The sequence below is a fragment of the Panthera tigris genome, chromosome X, assembly GCF_018350195.1.
Source record: "Panthera tigris isolate Pti1 chromosome X, P.tigris_Pti1_mat1.1, whole genome shotgun sequence".
Taxonomy (NCBI): domain Eukaryota; kingdom Metazoa; phylum Chordata; class Mammalia; order Carnivora; family Felidae; genus Panthera; species Panthera tigris.
Window position 1 is genome coordinate 22798897 of NC_056677.1, and position 23514 is coordinate 22822410.

General features: G+C 34.1%; 1 long non-coding RNA gene across 1 annotated transcript; it reads right to left on the minus strand.

Annotated features, from left to right (window-relative positions):
• Positions 1-1452: 1452 nt before the first annotated feature.
• On the minus strand, positions 1453-22931 carry LOC122235323. The gene is made up of 3 exons (XR_006213382.1): positions 22846-22931; positions 22665-22749; positions 1453-1529 (listed from the first exon to the last, which is right to left on the minus strand). It is a non-coding gene; the product is annotated as an uncharacterized LOC122235323 (long non-coding RNA).
• Between the last annotated feature and the right edge of the window lie 583 nt (positions 22932-23514).

The following is a 23514-nucleotide window of genomic DNA, read 5'->3' on the forward strand; positions in this document are numbered from 1 at the left end:
CTATATGAGGTGGTCACAGAATCGCAGGGTAGGACCCACTCAGGCTCTACAGCCGAAATTGTGGAGCGCGGGCACTCACACACACATTCACACAGATTGCAGACTTCCACCCAGGACTTCCCTGTCCTGTGTGGCGACTGTCGCCTCAGAGGTTATCAAGCTCCCCTTATGCCTCTAGGGTAGGCCTGAATTCGGTCTTGGGTCCCTGGGGACACTTACCCAATCTGATGTCCCATCCTGGCAGAATTTTCTGATTCCCTCTAGAATCTGAGCACAGCAGTGGCCAACTATTGTTGGGTCGGCAAGGGTCGGGGTTCAGAGAAATCACCAGTGGCATGCCTTCTTTTCCGTCACAGGGGCCCACAATAAGTGGCCTCTCTGCTGGCCTCCAACAACAGTGGCTCAAGGTGCCAGTGCAGCCATCGGCGTCCTGGCCAATGCACCAAAAATGTTACAGCAAATACGTAGTGTCCAGGAAGAAACAAGCGACATACACTCGGGGAACCAGAGAAGACTGTTTATTTTGCACCGGTGCCGGTCCAGAGGAGTCACCTCCAAAGGCTGAGCATCCAGCTGGGGTATACTGAACTCTTATACATATGTGCTTCTGGGTTGGGTGGGACTAGTACAGTCAAGCTTCTGGTTGCTGGCTGATATAAGAGGAAAGCAAGATCGCAGAAGCCAAAAGCATGCAAGGGGAGTATCCAGCCTCAGACATCTGCCTGCCCTTTTTATTTATTTTTACCAGCTTTCCTCCTCATCACCGTGATAAAGAAAAAAACCACATATGATCTGAACAATTGACACAGAAAAAGTATTTTAAAAAATTCAACCTTTCCTTTTAAAAAAAAAGAACATCTCAGCAAGATATCAATAGGGACTATCTACCAGAATTTAGTAAAGAGCATCTTAAAAAAAAAAAAAAAACAAACTACAGCCAACATTATATCTAATGATGAGAGACTGGATCCTTGCACTCTAATTTCAAGAACAAGGGAAGGTAGTCTGCTCCCACCACACTTATCGTAGATAATACTGGAAAGTCTTGCCATTAAAATGTCAAGGGAAATAAATAATATACATACATACTGGAAAGAAGAATTAAAATCATCCCATTTTGTAGAACACATTATTGTCCCTGTTGACAATTCTAATCAATTTACTAAAATCCTTCTAGAATTAAGTGACTTCAGCAGAGGTGCAGGATGCAAGATCAAACACAAAAAACAATCATATTTCTACATACTAAATATGAACATGTGGAAATCAAAATTAAAAATTCCTAAGTTTTTAGAAATAGTGTCAAATTGCTGATCCAAGATCAGTAGAAGCAAAGCAGGTTAAACTAAACCAGATATTTATGTGGGCACATCATACTTAAAATGCTAAGAGCCAAAGAATAAAAAACAATTGGAAGTTTAAGAGAAATAAAGAAAATTGCCTACCTGGGAATGCGGATTTAAATAATGCCTGCCTTCTCAAGACTATCCATGCAGAAGTGGAGAAAATGGGGCATCATCTTTGCATTTCTGAAAGAAAAAATATAGCTGTCAACCCAGAATACTATGTCCACAAAAATTCTCTACAAACTAGAATGAAATAAGATATTCACACAATGAAACCTGGGGCCACTGCTGCTGGACAATCCATAACACAAGTAATACTAAAGGAAGGTCTTTAGGCTGAAGGAAAAGGGTACCTCATGGAAATGAAAAACTATGGGAAGGAGTGAAGAGGACTAGAGAGGGAAAATATGTGGACAAATATGACACCTTTTCTCTATTTTTCAAATACATCTCTTTGAGGCATAAATGGTTAAAAAATGGGAAAATATATGAAAAGGATATACCTGTCATATAGGAAATATGACAAAAGAAAGGAAAAGGATTCAAGAAAATAAAGTGTTTTGAGGATACATTCACATCAAGTGGTGCTTTCCTTACTCTACACACCAGGATAAGATAACAATTAGTATGCCAGTCCCTAGAACAATAATTAAACATGTTGTAGATAGTAGTATAGTTAGTATGGCTGTATAATTAGTTCTTCCAAAATTTATCTTTTATAATATACTTATTATTTACTGTTTTAGTTTCCCACAAGGTTGTACCTCAATAAATATGATCATCACATAGTTTGTACCTGGCACATGCTGCAAAGTGAAGAAAAATTTACTGAATCAATGAAATATTTACCTGAAATAAATTATGTGAAATGATAAAAAAAAAAAGATGCATTCCTTGGGAAGATCATTTGCCTTAACAAAAACTATTTCTCTTACAGACATATGGATTGTATTAATGTTTTATTAAAAAAAACCCCTACAGATCCAAAGTATTTCAATAACTAATTTCGGTAGAGATAAACACTTCTACTAATGGTACTCCAGCCTCTTTAGCTCAATCATCCTGCTGAGAAAATTTAAGAAAGCTTTAAGATATTAATACAAGGAAGAAAGCTTTTGAAGAAACAGAATCTCAGAAGAGAAGTCTATGTGTTTTGATCCACCCGAATTTGCTACTGTTTTCCCCTTGAAGGTTTCTACTGATTCCAAGGACGTGACTGAGTATCCAGAATATTAAATCGGAAGTTGGAGGTAAGCAGGTGAACAGGAAGGACTTCCAGCAGTCTCAACCAACCCAGTGGACACAGACTGGGCCTGACAATGCACCAAGAAAGAGAGGTTCTGAAAAACAAACCAGGGTTCATTTGGCGCCCCCAAGGAGCTATGTCCTAACGTCAATATGAACATAAAGTAACTCCACACAAAAACAAAGATGCAGCTTCAAGAGGATTCAGTCTCTAACTATGATTAGATTAACTCTTCCCATCGTAACTGCCTCTCAAAACCACAAGCTCCCTAAAAAAAGATAAAATCACCCAGAAACTTCAATTATTTCTACACTATTTCATACAGAAAACTCAGCCTGCATTAAAAAATAACCACACACACAAGAAGGAAATGGGCAGGAAAAGAATACCCGTTATCACATGTGAGATTCATTTTCTCCGTTTAGTGAGGATGTTCAGACAGAGAAAACTAAGACTCGCTTACACCAAGCAGTTTAGAACAACAGTGAGATATCACTACACAACTATGAGATGAGCAACAACGAAAAATGCTGACCATAACAAAAAGATGACAAGGAAACAGAGCAAATGCAATTCTCATATTCTGCTGGTAAGGAGTACAACAGTATATTCACATCACATAATACTTTAACATACCATAAAAATAAATGAAATCTACAACTGTCCTGTGGTCCAGCAATTCTGTTTCCTGGGTTTTCAAGAAAAAATGAATTTACATCTACACACAATAACTCCTACAAAAATGTCTACAACATGGGAAAGGGTAGAGGGCTGGGGCAAGGTCAGAAAGGAGACATATGAAGTTCACAAGGAATCTTGATGGGGAGAAGTGGATATTTGCATTATCTTAATTGCAGTGATGGTTTCATAATAAACACATATCTTGAAACTTATGGTTAATTTTAATGATGTGCAATTTACTTTAAATCAATTATACCTCAATGAACCTGTTCAAAATGTGCAGCATGTACCAAATATGTGTCCTAAACAATTGTAGAGCATTAAATCCCAAATGAGGAAGCAATGAAAACTTTAAATGATCATCCACCTCAAGAAACTGAAAAACTCAGTGATTTTTAACCAAAATTATAAAAGAAATAAAATGATAAAATCAATGAATGACATTTTTAAATTACAAACAGAAAATTTTTAAATCCAAAAGTTTTATTAATTAATTAATTAATTATTTAAAATTCAAGTTAGTTAATATGCAGTGTAGTCTTGGCCTCAGGAGTAGAACCCAGTGATTCATTCGTTACACATGACATGTGCTCACCCCAAAAAGTGCCCTCCTTAATGCCCATCACCTATTTAACCCAAAAATCTCCCAACAAGTAAGAGCCCTGGGCCACATGGCTTCCCAAGGGAATTCCACCAGACCTTAAAAAAAAAGTTAATACCTATTCTCCTCAAACTGGTCCAAAAAATAGAAATGGAAGGAAAGCTTCCAAATTCATTGTATGACGCCAGCATTAATACCCTGATTCTAAAAGCAGACAAAGACCCCACTAACAAGGAGAATGAATTACAGGCCAATATCCCTGATAAACATGGCATGCAAAAATTCTCAACAAGATACTACCAAGTCAAATTCAAAAGTACATCAAAAGAATTATTCACTGTGATCAAGTGAGATTCATTCCTGGCTGCAGGGCTGGTTCAATGTTCGCAAATCAATCAACATGATGCACCACATTAATAAAACAAAGGATAAGAACCATATGATCCTTTCAATTGATGCAGAAAAAGCATTTGACAAAATATAGCCTTCTTTCTTGATAAAAACCCTCAAAAAAATAGGGAAAGGAGAAACATACCTTAACATCATAAAAGGTATATATGAAAGGCCCACAGCTAATATCATCCTCCATAAGGAAAAACTGAGAGCTTTCCCCCTAAGATCAGGAACACAACAGGAATGTCCACTCTCATCACTGTTATTCAACATAGTACTGGAAGGCCTAGCCTCAGCAGTCAGATAGCACAAAGAAATAAAAGGCATCCAAATTGGAAAGGAAGAAGTCAAACTTTCACTCTTTGCAGATGACATGATACTTTACATGAAAATCTGAAACACTCCAGCAAAAAAGTGTTAGAGATGATACATGAATTTAGCAAAGTTGCAGAATATATAATCAATGTACAGGGGCACCTGGGTGGCTCAGTCGGTTAAGTGGCCAACTATGGTTCAGGTCATGATCTCACGGTTCGTGGGTTCAAACCCTGCGTTGGGCTCTGTGCTGATGGTTCGGTGTCTAGAGCCTGCTTCGGATTCTCTCTCTCTCTTTCTCTCTCTCTCTCTCTCTTTCTGCCCCTCCCCTGTTTGCACGCGGTCTCTCTCAAAAACTAACAAACATTAAAAAAAATTAAAAAAAAAAATAAAATCAACATACAGAAATCAGTTGCATTTTTGTACACTAATAATGAAGCAGCAGAGATATCAAGGAATTGATCTTATTTACAATTGCACCAAAAATATAAGATACCAAAAGTTGTTTTTTGGTGTTGCCACTGTTTTCTTTTTGGAATAGGGCAAAAAATGATAACCTCTTGACAACATTTATCCCCCCCCCCACGTGTAAAAATATCCAAATATCACATTATCACTACCAAGAGGGCAGGATGGATTATCACCACAGATCCTTGAGACATACGCATAATAGCATAAGAAAAGTTATGAAGATATTTTGAAGTTATCTGCAATCAGTAAATTCCAAGAAATAATCAGCTCAACAAAAAAGAAAAAAAAAGGAAAATCTCAGCACTTTTCTATCCATTTAATAAACTACATCTGTAATTAAATCCTTCTTACCAATGATACTATACTCTTATGCCTGAGGACCTGATATTTTCCAGTTAAAAACAAAACAAAACACTAATCTTGCACCATCTTTTCCAGATAATAGAAACATTAAAAAAAACTCTTCAATTACATTATGAGAGTACTATGAACTTCACACCAAAATGACAAGAAGATGATAAAAAAATCAATGGTATGTAGTGGAGAACTGGATAAATGGAGCACTGCCTTTCCAATGCTGAAAGAAAAATAAAAATGTCAACCCAGAATTACATATGCAGAAAAATTACACTTCCACTTTCACTGATTATGTGATTAAATATATGATTATTTTCTACTATTTCTTTAAATGATAACAAAAATAACTGCTCTACTCTACCTACATACCACAGAAAAACCTGATACTCCAACTTCACTCAGACCACCAAAAGTCTACTCTTACCAGATTGTAATTAGTTAACTCAAACCTCCCATCCCACGGTGTCCAACAAGCTTCAAGTAGGGAGCTGAAATTTAATAACTGCTGGGTGGTAAAGAGCCTGCCTTTCACTACAATCCAGTGCCAATGGAGAACATGTGGAAAATCTAGACTTCCAGTCCCTGGGAACTAATGAGATGCTGTTCCCTTCCTTGCTGAGGTGCTGTCAGAGGAGACGTAGTAAAGATTAATGACTTTGAACACAGCTCATGCTAAGAAGTCACTCTGTATGGTGTCAGTTGAGTCTACATGAGGGGCTGTAGGCTGACATTTCTGACTTTTTCCATCAGGGAGGAATTAATGAAGGTCTAGTGGGGAGCCAAAACTCCCAATGCCACCCAGCAATAACCAAGAATTTCCCCAATTCATGAGTCAATAGAGGCCAAGGGAGAACATAGACCTCTACCACACCCAGCAAAAGAGGCAGTGCCTTCGCCTTTTCCTTTGTGGCATAATTACAGAGGAAATAATAAATAATCTTGAAGGAAAAAACCAAATTACCCAATCAAAACAATAGAGAGGAAACAGATGAGGGTTTAAAAAACAAAACATTACCAAAACTAAGACTCAGAAACCTATGGGTCCATAAGAAACATTCTAACAATCTTGGCACTCAAATCCCATGAGGACAGAATAAAGTATGGGACCTGAGAGAATATTCTAAGAAATAATGCCTAAAACCCTCTCAGTTTTTCAAAAGACATAAAAGTAGACATTCAAGAAGCTTAGCAAAGCCCTATCAGGATAAACTTGAAAAAATCCACACCAAGAAACATCACAGTCAAACTTCTAAAAACTTAAGACAGTAAAAGTTCTTGAAAGCAGCAACACAGAAACAAGAGCTTACCTATAGGGGGAAATATTCAAATTAAGAGTATTTTTTCATCAGAAACCAAGGAAGTCAGGAGATAGTGGCACATTTTTCAAGAGCTGAAAAGAAACAAGTGTCAACCCAGAACCCTACAATCAGTAAAATTATCTCAGGACTGAAGTGAAAACAAAGGTATTTTCAGATTAAGGAACACTAAAAGAAACTGATTGCCAGCAAAATACCCCAAAAGAATTGCTAAGGGAAGTTTTCTAAATAGAAAGGAATGCTAAAAGAAGTAACCCTGAAACATCAAAAAAGAAGAAAATAAGGTAAGGAAATACACAGATGAAAACTATAAACCTTCTTTCTCCTTTTGAGTTTTCTGCATTATGTTTTTAGCTGAAACAAAAATTCTATGGATTCTACAGAAGAAATATTTAAGATAAGTATATTAAAAATGTGAGGAACATAAAAAGGATGTTCTAAGAAGTAAGATTACTAGACTTCACTAGAAGTGGTAAAATGATAACAATAGATTTTCATAATGATAGAAAAACCAATCTTTTGATAAATAGCAGATATAGAAGACATCCAGAGTAATCAGTAAAAAGACTAATACAAAAAGATACATTCAAATACGGTATATGTAAGTAAAATTTGAATTGTAAGAAACTGTTCAAGTATCCATGGGAAGGTTGACCAAAGAAAACAGAAAAGCTAAAATAGGGGGAATGAATAGAAAGAAAAAGATACACATATAAGTCCTAATATATAAATAACATTAAATGAAAATGGCCTACATATACCAACTGAAAGACAGATACTGGCTGAGTGAACTCAAAAAGAAAAAAAAAAGACTCAACCATTTTCTGTCTATAGCAAACTCAGTTTAAATCTAATTTTGGGGGGCACTTGGTGGCCCAGTTAGTTAAGTGTCCAACTTCGGCTCAGGTCATGATCTTACAGTCTGTGAGCTTGAGCCCCACATCAGGCTCTGTGTTGACAGCTCAGAGCCTGGAGCCTGCTTCAGATTCTGTCTCCCTCTCTCTCTCTGCTCTTCCCCAACTCACACTCTGTCTCTATCTCTCAAAAATGAATAAACGTTAAAAAAAATTTAAATAAATAAATAAATAAATAAATAAATAAATAAAATTTTGGTAGACTGAAAGTAAAGGATGGGAAAGTATACATCATGCCAACTATAATCAAAAGAAAGCAGGAAAAGCAATAATAGTATTACACAAACAAAATTCAGAGCAAATAAAATTACCAGAGACAGAAATGGATACAAAACAAGGACATATGCTCAATCCAACAAGATCATACAGTAATCCTAAATGTATCAATACCCAGAAAACAGAGCTACAAAGTAAGAGGCAAAATTGATACAAGTGAAAGGAGAAATGGATGAATCCACAATTATAGCTGGAATTGTCAACCTTTCTCTCTCTACAACAGATAGAACAAATATATACAGAGACAGCAAAGATACTGAAGAAATTAACAATATTAACTGACAGGATCTAATATTGATATTCATAGAATGTTGTACCAAACAACAACAAAATACAAATTCTTTTAAAGCATCCATGGAATAATATACCAAGATAGTCACATCCTGGGGCATAAAAGAAAGCTTAACAAATTAAAAATAAATGAAATCCGAAGAGCGTGTTCTCTGACCATAATAGAATCAAATGAGAAATCAATAATAGAAACTGTAACAGCAAATCTTCAAAAATTTGCAAACAAAACAGCACACTCGTAAAACAAAAATATCCATGGGTCAAAGAAGGAGTATCAAGGAAAAAATTTTTTAAGTCACAGAAAGAAATGAAAAAAAAAAAAACAACAACATATCAAAATTTGAGATCGAAAATAGAAATCAAAAAACAGCAAATAAAAGAGGAAACTTTTCCCAGTTCATTTCATGAAGCTAGTATTACTAAAGTATAAAAATCAGACAAAGAAGAAAGAAACCCATGACAGGTTAATTAATATCCCTGAATACAGACATAAAATCCTTAACATACTATTAGCAAGTAGAACTCAGAAATATATAAAATTTCTGATGCATAAATTTGCATGCATCACAAACAAGTGAGTTTAAATTCAGACATCCAAGGATGATTCAGTATTTGAAAACCCATCAATGTAATCTACCCTATCAACATGCTAAAGAATGAAAATGACAAACTTACCAGTTGTTGAAGTAAAAACCATTAATTCAATACCCAGAAGTCATGATAAAAACTCTCAGAGAAATAGGAATAAAGAGAAACTTCCTAATCTTAATAAAGAGCATATACAAAAGATCTAAAATATACATTATGCATAACAGTTAAAAACTGAATGCTTTCCTGCTAAGTTTAAGAATAAGGCAGGTATGCCCACTTTCACAATATTTATTCAAAAGTGGGCTAGAAGGTGAGCCAGGACAGTAAGGGAAGAAAAGGAAATAAAAGGCATATAAACTTGAAAGGAAGAAATAAAACTACTACTATTTGCAGATTAAATGATGTCTACATAGAAAACCCAAGGAATCTATAAAAATTTCTTAAATAAGTGTCATCAGCAAGGCTACATGACACAAGATGAACATATAAGTTCAACTGTATTTCTATATGGTAGCAATGATCGTGTGTATGCTGAGATTAAAAAAAAAGATACAATTTACAACTGCTTCAAAAAATAAATACTTAGAGACAAATCTAACAAAATATGTATAGGCCTTGTTACTAAAATCTACACAATAATGATGGAAGAAACCAAAGAATATTTTTAAACAAATGGAGACACATAACATGCTCATGGATTGGAAGATTTAAGACTTAGTAAAAATTTAAATACTCCCCAAGATGATATATAGGTTTAATGTAATTCCTAAATAAATCCTAACAATGTATTTTATAGATATTAACAAGAGCATTCTATAATTGAAATGAACACAAAATGGAACTGGAACACCTAACAAAATTTTGAAATAGAATAAAGTTGGAGGAATCACTCCAATCATTTTCACGATGTACTATACAGGTATAATATTTAATAAATATCCAACATTCAATATAATATTCAAGAAACTGTGGTATTAATAGAGAACTAGACACCTAGATCAATGAAACAGAATGGGAACCTAGTAATAGCCACATGCAGTATGGCTAATTTATTTTTTTAAAGCTGCAGAAGCAATTCAGTTGAGAAATAATTCTGTTCAAACACTGTGCTATCATAATTGGATACACATAGGTTCAAAATAGAGCTGCAATCTAAAGTTCACACCTCATACAAAATAAGTCAACTGAAAATGTATCATAGATCAAAATGTAGAATAAAACCTATAAAACATATAGAAAGGAAATAAAATAGGATAGAAACATTCAGGTCCTAGGGCTAAGCAGAGTGGATAGAATGGATACCAAATGTACACTCCATAAAAGGGAAAATTAATAAGTTAGACTTCATCAAAATTTAAAACTTGTGCTATGCTGGCAGTTATACCTTCTGTTAAGTAACTGGGAACAACAAATTACATACTGGAAGGAATCATTTACAAGCCATGTATCTATCTGACCAAGGATGAGTATCTATAACATATAACCCACATTTTAAAAAATCCAACAGGAAAAGGTCAAAATAAATGAACAGAAATTTCACCAAAGAGGATATACATATGGCAAAGAGTCACATGCAAATATGTTTAACATCACAGTCATTAGGCAAATGAAAAATAAAATCTTAATGAGATATCACTATATGCCTAGATTTTAGAATGGGTGAAATAAAAAATAGTTATACAGCAAAACTCTAGCAAGTATGCAGACAAACTCATATCCTGCTTGTTACAATGTAAAACGCAGCCATTCTGAAAAAGTTAGGCTATTCCAATAAACACTTAACATGCAAATACCATATGACATAGAAATAGTATTTTTGAGTATTTATCCCAGAGAAACGAAGATTCATGTTCACAAGGAAACATGTACTGAAATGTTTATCACAGCTTTTTCTGTAAAAGCTAAAAACTGGAAACACCCAGATGTCTTTAAGAGTGAATGATTAAACAAAATGTGGTACATCCATACCATGGAATTCTCAGTAAAAACAACAACAACAAACCATTTATACACTCAACAACCTTGATGAATCTCCAGATAATTATGCTGAATGAAAAAAAAAAGCCAATCCCAAAGGTCAAATAAAGAATGATTCCATTCATAAAATACTCATTAAATGAAAAATTACAGAAATGAAGAACATATTACTTCTCAGAAGTCAGAGATGGGCAAAGGGACAGGGAGGGAGGGGCTGGCCTATAAAAAGGAAACACCAGGGATTCTTGCAGCAATAAAAAATGCCCTGTGCCTTGCCTGTAGAAGAGTTAACATCTTGGTTGAGATACTGTATACAGTTTTATAAGATGTTAACATTGGGTGAAAGTGGGTAAAGGATACAAGAATATCTCTATGTTCTTTCTTATAACTACAAATTAGGGTACAGTTACCTAAAAAGAGAAAGCTAAATTATTATTATCTATGATCTTGATATAAAGTTGGAATTAGTTGGCTATGGGAAGAAAAATACCTATTAACTAAAACTTATTTTAAAAAGCAGTTTGAGGGAAAATACTGGTTTCTTGTAATAGCCAACTAGCTCAAACAACCTATTGAGAAAAACTGGGAAAGCTGGAAATATATAAAAGATACCTCTTCAAAACACCACAAACTCAAGGCAATAAGCGTGGAAGGCACAGGACCTCAGGAAGAAGAAAAGCCCAGGGAGTGAGATCCCAGTGTAGTGGCACTTTCCCCTACATTGTATTTGCAAATTCCAAAGAGGTGAGTGAACATTCAAGGCACTAAGCAGAAAGTAGAAATAAAGCCGCTAAGTCCCTGAGCAGGTAGACTTTCCTATACTCTCACCATGTCAGCGGATACACATAGAACTTAGGGTCCAACAAGGCGGAAGGCTAATGAAACCAAACAAACCTCATGTGTTCTTTTAACATCCCTGAGGGGCCATGCCTTAAATGTCCACATGAACCAGAAATAAACAGAAAACACCTTGTAAAATATGAGACCCAGTTTCAAAAGATCTCAAGGAAGAAAACAACTTTCCATAAGTAACTGCCTCTGAATAGCAAAAGAAATCCTCCCTACAGGAGGAAAAAATCACCCTGAGCCTATAGTTATTTCTGTAGTACATCATACAGAACATCTATCAAGCAATAAAAGTAACCATATACGCAAAAGTATAAATGGGAGGGAATAACATAAGGCCTTTGATAGGTTTTCTCCATTTACTGGGGATGCCTGGAAAAGAAAGGATTAAGACTTGGTTAGAGGATGCAGCTCAGGATGACAGTGAGATACCACTGCACACTTAACTAGAAGGGCCACAGTTAAAAAATACTGAGCTAACAAGTGCTAACTATAATGTAAAGTGACTGAGACATTCACACTGCTGTTTGGGTATAAAGTGATATAATCGTGTTGCAAAATATTTGTCACATTGTAAAATAAATTAAAGAGACCCTAATCATGTGATTCAACAATCCATTCTTTGAAGTTTTTCTAAACAAATGAAAGTACACGTATAAAGACCTGTACAAGAATGTACACATCATGAGCAGAAGGGGAGAATTTGGGCAGCATAGGCAGAAAGGGAATATGAGTGTGCCACAGGGAAACTTGGAAAGGTGGGTCACATGGATATTTACATTACCTTACATTACGTTACGTTACCTATATGTCTAAAGGAAAATTTACAGCATTAACTGCACAGGTAGAAATATTAACAATTTAGGCCCTGGTACCCACCTCAAAAAATTTTTTAAAAGTAGCATTTTCTACTAATGATAATTAAAAAACATGAAACAACAAAATTAAGATCAGTGAATAGATTCTGAAAGACTGCAAAGAGAAGACCGGCAAATCATGAAGATTTTTTTTTAATAGAATAAAATAATTAACTTGATTGTGGTAATCATTTCACAATGTTTACGTATATCAACATCACACTGTACACCCTAAATATAGACACTTTTGTCAATTATATCTCAAAAAAATATGGAAGAAAAATGTAAAACTCCTTGCAAGATTTATCAACAAATTTAAAGACACACATTATCAATAAATGTAGAAGAGATCATTACTATAGATTCTAGAGATGAATACATATTATTTTTAAACGCATACTAATAAATTTGAGATTGTATGAGATGATGTATAAATTTTTTAAATCATAAGAAATCTCAGTAGTCCTGGGGCACCTAGGTGGCTCAGTCAGTTAAGTGCCCCACTCTTGATTTCAGTTCAGGTCATAATCTCACAGTTAATGAGATCAAGCCTCATGTTGGTCTCTGTGATGTCAGTGTGGAACCTGTTTGGGATTCTCTCTCTCCCATTCTCTCTGCCCCTTCCCTGCTAATGTGTGCTCTCTCTCTCCCTCTCTCTCTCTCTCTCTCTCTCAAAATAAATAAACATTAAAAATGAAGACATTTCAGTAGTAATTATTAGGTAAATTGTGTCTATAATGAAAATCCCTATTACAAATGAATTCCATGGCCTAGTGTCTAAATTCCTGATCGTTACCACATGACAAGAAAGAAATAACAACAATCATACATAAACTCTCTCACAAGATGCAAAAACACTCCCCAAAATGTTCTAGGAGACCCTCATAAACTTTACACCAAACTGACGAAGATAAGGTCAGAAAGTAAAACGCAAAGCTTGTATCTCATATAACCAAATGCAGAAAACAACTTACGTTTGAAAAATGGAATCAAGAATGCATCAAGTATAAAACACATTGTATAAACTGAGGTTAATCCAAGAATGAATTCTTGTGGGTTTAACATCTTGAAATCAAAGCACTTTAAGAAAACAAAGGAAGAAAATCATGAACTATTGCAATAGATACAGAGAAACCATCTGACATAATTAACCACCCAGTTAAAATTTAAAACAAAACCCCAAAATGAAAATTGAGAATATTGCAGCAAACATACTTAGGAATGAAATACTGAAAAACTGGAGTCCTGAGATCAGAAAAGACACAAGGATTTCTACTGTTGTTAGCTCTACTAACAATTTATGGTTGTCCTAATCAGGGAAATACAAGAAAATATTTAAAAGATCCTAAATTGGAAAGGAAGAAAGAAAACTGCCATTTTTCACAGATTATGTGTTTATGTTTCCAGACTAACTAAAAATAACCTGTAAGCAATGTATTAAAATTAATAAGCTGAAGATTTAGCAAGATTGATGAATACCATACAATGAAACATAAACACACATTACTGAGAAAAACAATTCTTAAACTTTTTATATTTATCCTTAGAAATGGCACAAAAACTCCACAGGGCAAGCTTTTATCTTTGAGGTTTATTCTATAAACTTATCAGATAAACTTTGAGAGTCATTATAACCCTAATCATTGTTACCGTTTTCGCTGTGATCATGGTAACAGAAGCCACTGAATATAAGATTTTAAAACACTCTTGACATCCAATGCCAATGGAACTATTTTCTCTCTTGTTTTTAAGCACAACTTCTTATTCTGTTGTGCACTAACTCAAAAAAAGGGGAAAAAAGCAAGATGCATGCCATCTTATTTCTATTTCTTCGATTTACCATTTATTAATTATGCATATATTGATTGTGTGCTCTGTAAAAAATCTTCAAAAATGCAGACATATATTCCCTCCCAGAGGTAACCATGATTAGCAACAAAGTGTATACATTAGCAGATATACACATAAATATGTATTCACATAAATAATGTATTTCTACATTTTCACGTATCTGAAAGTAACTTATAATTTGCTTTTTTTGTTTGGCAATTGATTTTGAAATTTTCTTCTATAAATTATATAGTTCTTCCTTATTGGTCACAAAAGGTGTACCGTATCTACGGCACAAAGCGTAATTTATTCAGCAACAGCAGTTTTGCCTCTTTTGTACCCACACTTTCACACACATTTGTGAGCAAATGTGTCAGATGCAGTACTAGAAAGCAAATTACTGTGGAAAGTGTAGGTAAATTTTAAAATTGGTAATAAAAGAAAAAACAAAGGCCAAATTACCACCAAGAAGCCAGGGAAATTTTATATCCCTTGAATAAGCTGCTATCAAGACAAAGAAGTATCTTAACATGAATTTAACTTTCTCTAAGTATTAAACATATTTAATAGAGTAATTGCCAATTTATACTTAGTTTATGTATACACTTAGATGCATCTGCTAAACCCATTTGTTAGTCAATTATTATATAATTATTTGAATATCGAATCTATTATATATTAAACCTATACATATTCTTGTGCATATCTTCTCATTATTTTCTTTATGTTCTCTATATTGCTTATCAGTGACTGGTTCTGATATTTACTATATTTATATAAATCACTTCTACTATAGATTATGTTTTGCCAAAGCATGACAGTTTGTTACATGACAGCTATAGATATAAAATACTTTGCAATAGGCAATACAAGAGTCACTTTATTATTCTTTATCAAGAGACTCTGGCTGTTCTCATTCAATTTCTCATCCAAGTCACAACATATTAGCAATAATAGTAGCAAACCATTTTGATATTTTGCAGAGGAATGTGTTTTATTTTGCATTTATGTGCAGATATCTTTTTTTTTAAGTTTATGTATTTATTTTGGGTGGGGGGGAGGGAGTGTGCACCCAAGCTGGGGAGAGTCAGAGAGACAGAGGGAGAGAGAGAATCCCAAGCAGGCTCTGCTCCCTCTGATCCCATGACTGCGACATCATGACCTGAGCCCATATCGAGTCAGATGCTTAACTGACTGAGCCACCCAGGCGCCCCTAGGTGCAGATATTTTTATGAATTAAATATAAAATAAAATGTTATGTTTCTGGCTTTTGTTATTTTTCATACCAGCTGTATTTTTGCTTTTGCTCTGGTTTATTTCTCATGTCAGTCAAATAAATTATCCTTTTATTTATACAAATGGAATAATTCAGATTGACATAAAAGCTACTGAAGTTTTTGAAGACTTTTATTAGTAAACATCATATTTGACATCTATATCAAATATAAATAATATTAATGAGGTGAATAAATTATGTCCACCAAAATTTTTTGAGAAATAAAAATATATTACTGATCCATGAACAATGACTTAAATGATGGCTACCTTCTCAACAGGATTCATAGAAAACCAGCAAAATGGAGTAGACTGTTTTCAATGCTGAAATAAAAGATACAATTTTAAACCCAGGACTGTGAAAGTAGTTTCCAAACCACAGAAGTCTTACTGGTTCAAGGACCTAACTATAAAACATTTGACCAATAAACATCTTATACTGACCAGAGGAGGGTTCCTAAGAGGCCTTGCTGACAGATTTTTTTTTTTAATGGGGAAAAATCTGAGCAATGGTATCAAAAGCTACACACTGCAGTGGAAACAGGATACATGTAATTAGTCCAGCCCTGGGGCGTCTGGGTGGCTCAGTCGGTTAAGCGACCAACTCCTGATTTTGGGTCAGGTCATGATCTCTTACTTCGTGGGTTCAAGCCTTGCATCAGGCTCTGTGCTAATAGCACAGCATGGAGACTGCTTGGGATTCTGTCTCTCCTCTCTCTCTGCCCCTCCTACCATGTGCTCTCTCTCTCTCTCTTTCTCCCTCAGAATGAATTAAAAAATACACTTAAAAAAAAAGTTAACCAGTCCAGTCTTGTCATCACACAACAAAACAAACAAACAAACAAACAAAAAGCCAGGTGGGGCAATCAGTCTACAGATTTCCTCTATTATATTATCTAACATGGCCAGTTTTTAACAACAACAACAAAAACTCTGAGATATGCAAAGAAAATGTGTTGCTATAAATCCTGCAATATAAGAAATTCTAAAGGAAGTTCTTCGGCCGGAAAGAAGTGATATCAGACAGCAATTAAAATGGAAAAAAGAAAGTCCTCTAGTAAAATAACTATGTAGGTAATGATAATGCCTAGTATAATTAAATATTGATGCTCCTTTCATGTTATAACCGACTTAAAAGGCAACTTCACAGAACAGTATCTACAAAATTATCATCTTCTAATTATAAAACTGTATTGTGGTCATATAACATATACAAATAAAATATATTTGACAATAAGAACACAAGAGAGGGAGGTGTTAATCCATATTGGAATAAAGAAATAAAACCATATAGTACCACAAATTCACAGGAAGACATGAACAGTACATGTTTCAGAAACAGTACATACAAAGTTTAATATAAAAAAATATATAAACACAATTTGCTCCCCTTTCCTCTAGCTTCTTAAACAGATATAAAATTATACAAAATAATTATTATAACATATAACAATGTAATGTTGGGTGTATAACATATCAACATAACATGTATAACAATAATAGAAAAATGAAAAAGCTATCTAGGAATAAATGATCTATATTTTACTGGAATTAATTTAATGTAAATCTGAAGGAGATTCTAATAAATTAAGATTTCTATTTTAAACCATAGAGAAACCACTACGGTAATAACACAAAAATGTAATGCTGGGCCATAGAACAAATATCAAAAGTTTTAAAATGACTAAAACAAAACAAAGTATGTTTTCTGACACAATGGATGGAAATTAGATGGTATCTTTATTACCTTGATTGCAGTGATTGTTTTACAGGTATATGCATATGCTCAAACCCATCAAATTGTATATATTAAATATGTGCAGTTTTTTTAATTATCAATTATACCTCAAGAAAGCTGTTAAAAAAACAACTGATAGAAATTTGGAAAACTTAAAAATAAGGGGAAATGAAACCAATGTGGATCACATAAATAATATGTCAAAGAACAAATCAGATAGGAAAGCAGAGAGTAAAAATGCACATTTTTATGCAAAAATGTAAATAGCATTCTGTAGGTAAAATATATGATTTGAAAAATTCACTCAAACATAAGCTCAAGATTCATATACTTAGCTGAACATAAAATGTACTTTAAGAAAATTAAAGGAAAAAATAATAAACATCAATAACCACTTTTTAATAAAATTTTAATATATGACAAAAAGACCACAAGGAAAAGGGGGTAAAAGGCTTTCTTATTGTGAGATGGCATGTACATAATTTGGTATTTTGTTAACTCTAACTAGACCAAGATAAGTAAAGGTTTTGTATGCAACCTCTAGAGAGACCAGTAAACAGAATATGAAATGGTACAGGTAACATTTTAGACTACTGTAGCTTTAAAAATTGCCACAAATCTTATCTTTTATAATATAATCCATATTTCTTTATTTGTGTTTCACTGGGCTATACCTAGTAAAATTATAAACCTCTACTACATAATTCATATCTGGTACATGTTGGGAACTAGCGAAGCATTTAGGTAATCAATGAAAAAATTTAACTGGAGTACATTAACCAAATAAGATCGGGAAAGACCCACTCTTCAGAAGATTGTTGGCCTAACAGGCACATGAAAAGATGCTCAACGTCGCTCCTCATCAGGGAAATACAAATCAAAACCACACTCAGATATCACCTCATGCCAGTCAGAGTGGCTAAAATGAACAAATCAGGAGACTAGATGCTGGAGAGGATGTGGAGAAACGGGAACCCTCTTGCACTGTTGGTGGGAATGCAAACTGGTGCAGCCGCTCTGGACAACAGTGTGGAGGTTCCTCAAAAAATTAAAAATAGACCTACCCTATGACCCAGCAATAGCACTGCTAGGAATTTACCCAAGGGATACAGGAGTACTGATGCATAGGGGCACTTGTACCCCAATGTTTATAGCAGCACTCTCAACAATAGCCAAATTATGGAAAGAGCCTACATGTCCATCAACTGATGAATGGATAAAGAAATTGTGGTTTATATACACAATGGAGTACTACGTGGCAATGAGAAAGAATGAAATATGGCCCTTTGTAGCAACGTGGATGGAACTGGAGAGTGTTATGCTAAGTGAAATAAGCCATACAGAGAAAGACAGATACCATATGTTTTCACTTTTATGTGGATCCTGAGAAACTTAACAGAAACCCATGGGGGAGGCGAAGGAAAAAAAAAAAAGGTTAGAGTGGGAGAGAGCCAAAGCATAAGAGACTCTTAAAAACTGAGAACAAACTGAGGGTTGATGGGGGGTGGGAGGGAGGGGAGGGTGGGTGATGGGTATTAAGGAGGGCACCTTTTGGGATGAGCACTGGGTGTTGTATGGAAACCAATTTGACAATAAATTTCATATATTGGAAAAAAAAAGATCATTGGCCTTAAAAAAATTATCTTGCTGATAGAAAGATTGAATTAATAAGATCCAGGAGGAATAAAAACTATAAAAAATTATTCTAAAAAAAAAAGTATATATGTACCTGTCTCCTTTCAGTAGTAACTAAGCAGTTCTATCAGCCCAAATTTTCTGCTGGAAAACAAAATCAAAAACAAAAACAAACTAGGAAAGCTAGAAGACATTAAAGATATTCAAAGGCACCACAAACAGAAGGGATAAGCATTTGAAGAGACAAGATTGCAGAAAAGAAATCTAAGTGAGGAGACCCAAATTTGGTGTCTCTCTTCCCCTCAAGGTATATGCTTATGTAAAGGGGGGGATCATGAAGCCAAGGTGCTAAGCAAAAAGCTACAGCGGGAAAACTAAACAGCTGAGTAGGGAGGGCTTCCAGCAGTCTCACCAGCTCAAGGAGTGGGCTGGAACTGAAGGTACATGAAGGAGAAAGGCTCTAGCTCACAATCCAGGGGTCCATTTGACATCCCTAGGAAGCTATGCCATAAATATCTCTATGAACCAGAAATAGGAAAACCTCTCACAAAAACTGAGATACAGCTTGAGAAGAATGACTTCTCTAATTGCCATGACATGAACTGCCCACGTACTCATTGCCTCTCAGAAGCAAAATCAAATGCTCAATGCAGGAAGAAATATTCATTGAGAAGCGCCAATCACTTTAGTGGTATTTCAAACAGAAAATCCAGCATGCAATAAAAAACAGCCACACATGCAAAAGCACAAATGGGAAGGAAAAGATTACTCTCCGGCTTGTGATCCATTTACTCCATTGATGGGGAATACCTACCAAAGAAAGAATGATACCATTTGCATATTCAGACAATTCAGAGCTACAGTGAGGTACCACTGCATACTGATTAGAAGAGCTATGATTAAACCTACTGTTGAATGTTAAGAATAGTTCTGAAAATTGTGGCTTCCTGCCACTAAAGTTCAAATAGAAGCTGTAGAGTATCTTGGTGAAGATATTCTACTAGGAAATTAAAGATAGGTTGATGGCTTGTGACAGCTGCACTTTATATGCTAAAATCTGAGTTCCTATGATCCTATCACTTATGAGTATTTGGGTATATGATAACCCAACTACTGAATTTTCTGTAGCCTAGTATTCCGCATTAATATTTCAAACCACGGAACCATGGTGAGATTTTGCACTTTAATGATTACATTAAAACGGCACACTCAGGGGCTTAAACCCATGAACCCTGAGATCATGACCTGAGCCAAAACCAAGAGTCAGATGCTCAACCAACTGAGCCACCCAGGAGCTGCAGTCTTAAACAACCTCTTCCACAAGAGAGAAAAGGTAAAAAACTCTGGCCAAAATATTTTATAAGACCTCTATAAACTTGTTATCAAACTGATAAGATCATTATAGGAAAAGAAAATCAAAGTTATTTATGCCTCATGACAAACACTAAGAAATAAGTTAAAACCTTATGTTTGACAAACAGAATCCAAAGAGAATTCAACTATAATACACAAGGAACAAGAACACAAGAAAGGTTTAACTTGTGTTTAACATAAGAAAGGTTTCTTAGTTTAACATTTTCAAATCAAGCAACCTTGACAAACAAAAGAACAAAATTATGTCATTATATCAGGAGATACAGAAAAACTATTTGATATAATTAACCACACAATTATGATGTTTAAAGAAGCTTAGAAAACTGTAGTGTAGCGTATATAATTAATGATGAAATACTGAAAAACTCCCTGATATCAAAATAAAGACCAGGATATCTATTATCACCACTTGTATTCACCATTTTAGGGAAAATTTAGGGCAATAATATAAGAAAAAGAAGAAAAAAGGGATCAACAAACAACAAAATGAACCCGCCTTTATTCACAGATCACCTATTTCTAGAGTCTCTCAAAACAACCTGAAGTTCATGTATTAGAGTTAATAATTCATCAAGATTGATGGACACCAAAGAGTTAAACATAATATACACATTTTTCTGAGAATAACAATTCTCAATCAACTTTTCATATACATATAAGAAATGGCACAAAAACTCCACAGACAAGGATACATTTTTAAGGCTTTTTCTAAACACTTTTTCAAATGAATTTTGAGTCAGAATACTCTTGTCACTTTTTGTGTCTGAAATCATGGTATTCAAGACCCCAAAATATAAGATAAACTTGACAATACACTTGACATTTAATCCAAGGGAAACAATAAAAAGAGCATTATTTGTGCCAGTTTTACCCATGGTCCCTAGCATAATGACCTAATTAATGACCTTAAGTAATTTAATCAATTTAATGATCTTGACTAATTAGAGAACAGCTTTTTAAAATTGGACCATGATTAAATTATTTTCTCCATAAAACTTGTTATATTTTTATTTCTCGTTTCTAACATGTTTTCAGCATGACTTCTTACCTATTCTGTACTACCATAAAGGAAAAAAAAGAGAGGTTAAAAAAAAATCACTAGTGATATGCCACCATGTGACTATTTTTAAATTTTTCTTTTACTACTTGTAAATTCAGTGTACACTCAGTGTAAAGCTTTAAAAAATGCAGATGCATGTTTTTCTCAGAATTAACAATGATTATCAATAAAATGTGTATACAGACATATATTCACATAAATATGCATTTACATCAAGAATATACTTATAAATGTGTGTACATATGTGAAATTATAATTTGCTTTCTCTTTTATTAGCAATATGTCATGGAGTTATCACTTGTAATTAATAAGACCTATTTCATTCGTTGTAAAGGTTCATCATATCCATGGAATGAACACAATATAATTTATTAAAAAATAGCTCCTTTGCCAATTTTGTAAATATACGTTTATACTCAACTGTGAGTAGCTGTGTTGGATACAGTCCTAAAAGGCAAATTCACATTTTAAAAAGTATATATAAAAAAAGAAGTTGCTAAAAATGCAAAATTAATTTTCAAAAGCCAAGTACCATTTCATAATTCCTTGATAATCTGCCATTAAGATAAAGATTATCTTGTTATTAAATTTGCACTAATTATTAAGCATATTTAATGACAATTTACATTTATGTTTATATAAACTGTTGTATCTTACTAACCTACTTATCATTTTATAATTATTTGAAATAACAAAAATTTATATATTAAAACTATATATGCAGATACTGTTGTTGCTTCCTGTTATGTTCTATATATTGCCTTTACTGAATTAATATTACTATATCTATAGTACTATGTGTGCTGTATTGACATAAATAGTTTCAGATAGAGGATATGATTTGCCAAAACAAGTATTTTGCTGTAAATAATTCAAATGTTACTTTATTACTCTTCATAAAGGATTTTAATCTCTGCTCAAATATTTTCTCATGCATGTCGACATCACACACAGATGAGCAATTATAAAAATTTTGCTACTTTACTTAGGAAGGTGCTTATTTTATTTGTATATAATTTGTAGATGTGACACATATTCAATAAGAAATAAAAATTGAGTATTTTTTTTTTCCTATGGGAGATCTGCTTTGCTATGGTTTATCGATATTGTCAATCAAATTTTTATTTTTATTTAGAAAAAAGGAGTAATTTGGATTGATGATATATGTATTGAAATTTGGAAATATATTATTAAATTATACATTAGATTAGCATCTATATGAAATATAAAGAATATCAGTGAACAATTAAAAACATCTGAGAAATATACATTACCTATCCCCCAAAAATGATTTAAAAGATAGCTGCCTTCTCAGAAGAATCCATAGAGAACAGGAGAAAAATAAAAATCTTCCCAATGCTGAAAGAAAAATTAAAACTGTCAACCCAGAGTTCTGTATCTACCAAAATTATTCTTCCAAATTGAGAGTTAAGTAAGACAGTCATGTAAACAAACCTGAGACTATTTAGTGCTGGAAAACTGTAATTTGTTGCTACGAGCACGCGGTGAAAACAGAACCAGAGTGTGAATGAAGATCCAGGACCAGAGGGCCAATATGGCGCCCTCCGCTGGTGACAGTTGCTAATGGCAATTGACTGGAATGTAAGCCTAGCAATTTGTGTACTGACCGAAGGACTGCATTTTATTGGTTACAAGTCACTAAGGCTGGCCCAGAATCCTGGGAGGGGCCATAAACTCCATTTCTTAAAGCAAAACAGAGTCAAAAAATATATGGGCATTCGTGTTTTTAAAATGCCACAGGTAAAAATCCAAAGGAAGCATTTAAATTGCAAAACAAAAATTATTCAGTAAACACAAAATGTGGGGCACCTGGGTGGCTCAGTCAGTTAAACCTCCAACTCTTGATTTCAGCTCTGATCATGATTTCGTGGTTTGTGAGTTCAAGCCCCACGTTGGGATTCTCTCTCTGCCCCTCACCTGGTCTCTCTCTCTCTCTCTCTCAAGAGTAAGTAAATAAACTCAAAAAATAAAAAATAATAATAATAAACACAAAAGAAGGAACAAAAAATTAAATAAAAAGATTGGAAAAATAGAAAATGAAGGACAATATGGGTAATTATAAATCCATCTATATCAAAAAAACATTAATTTTTTAAAGTTAAA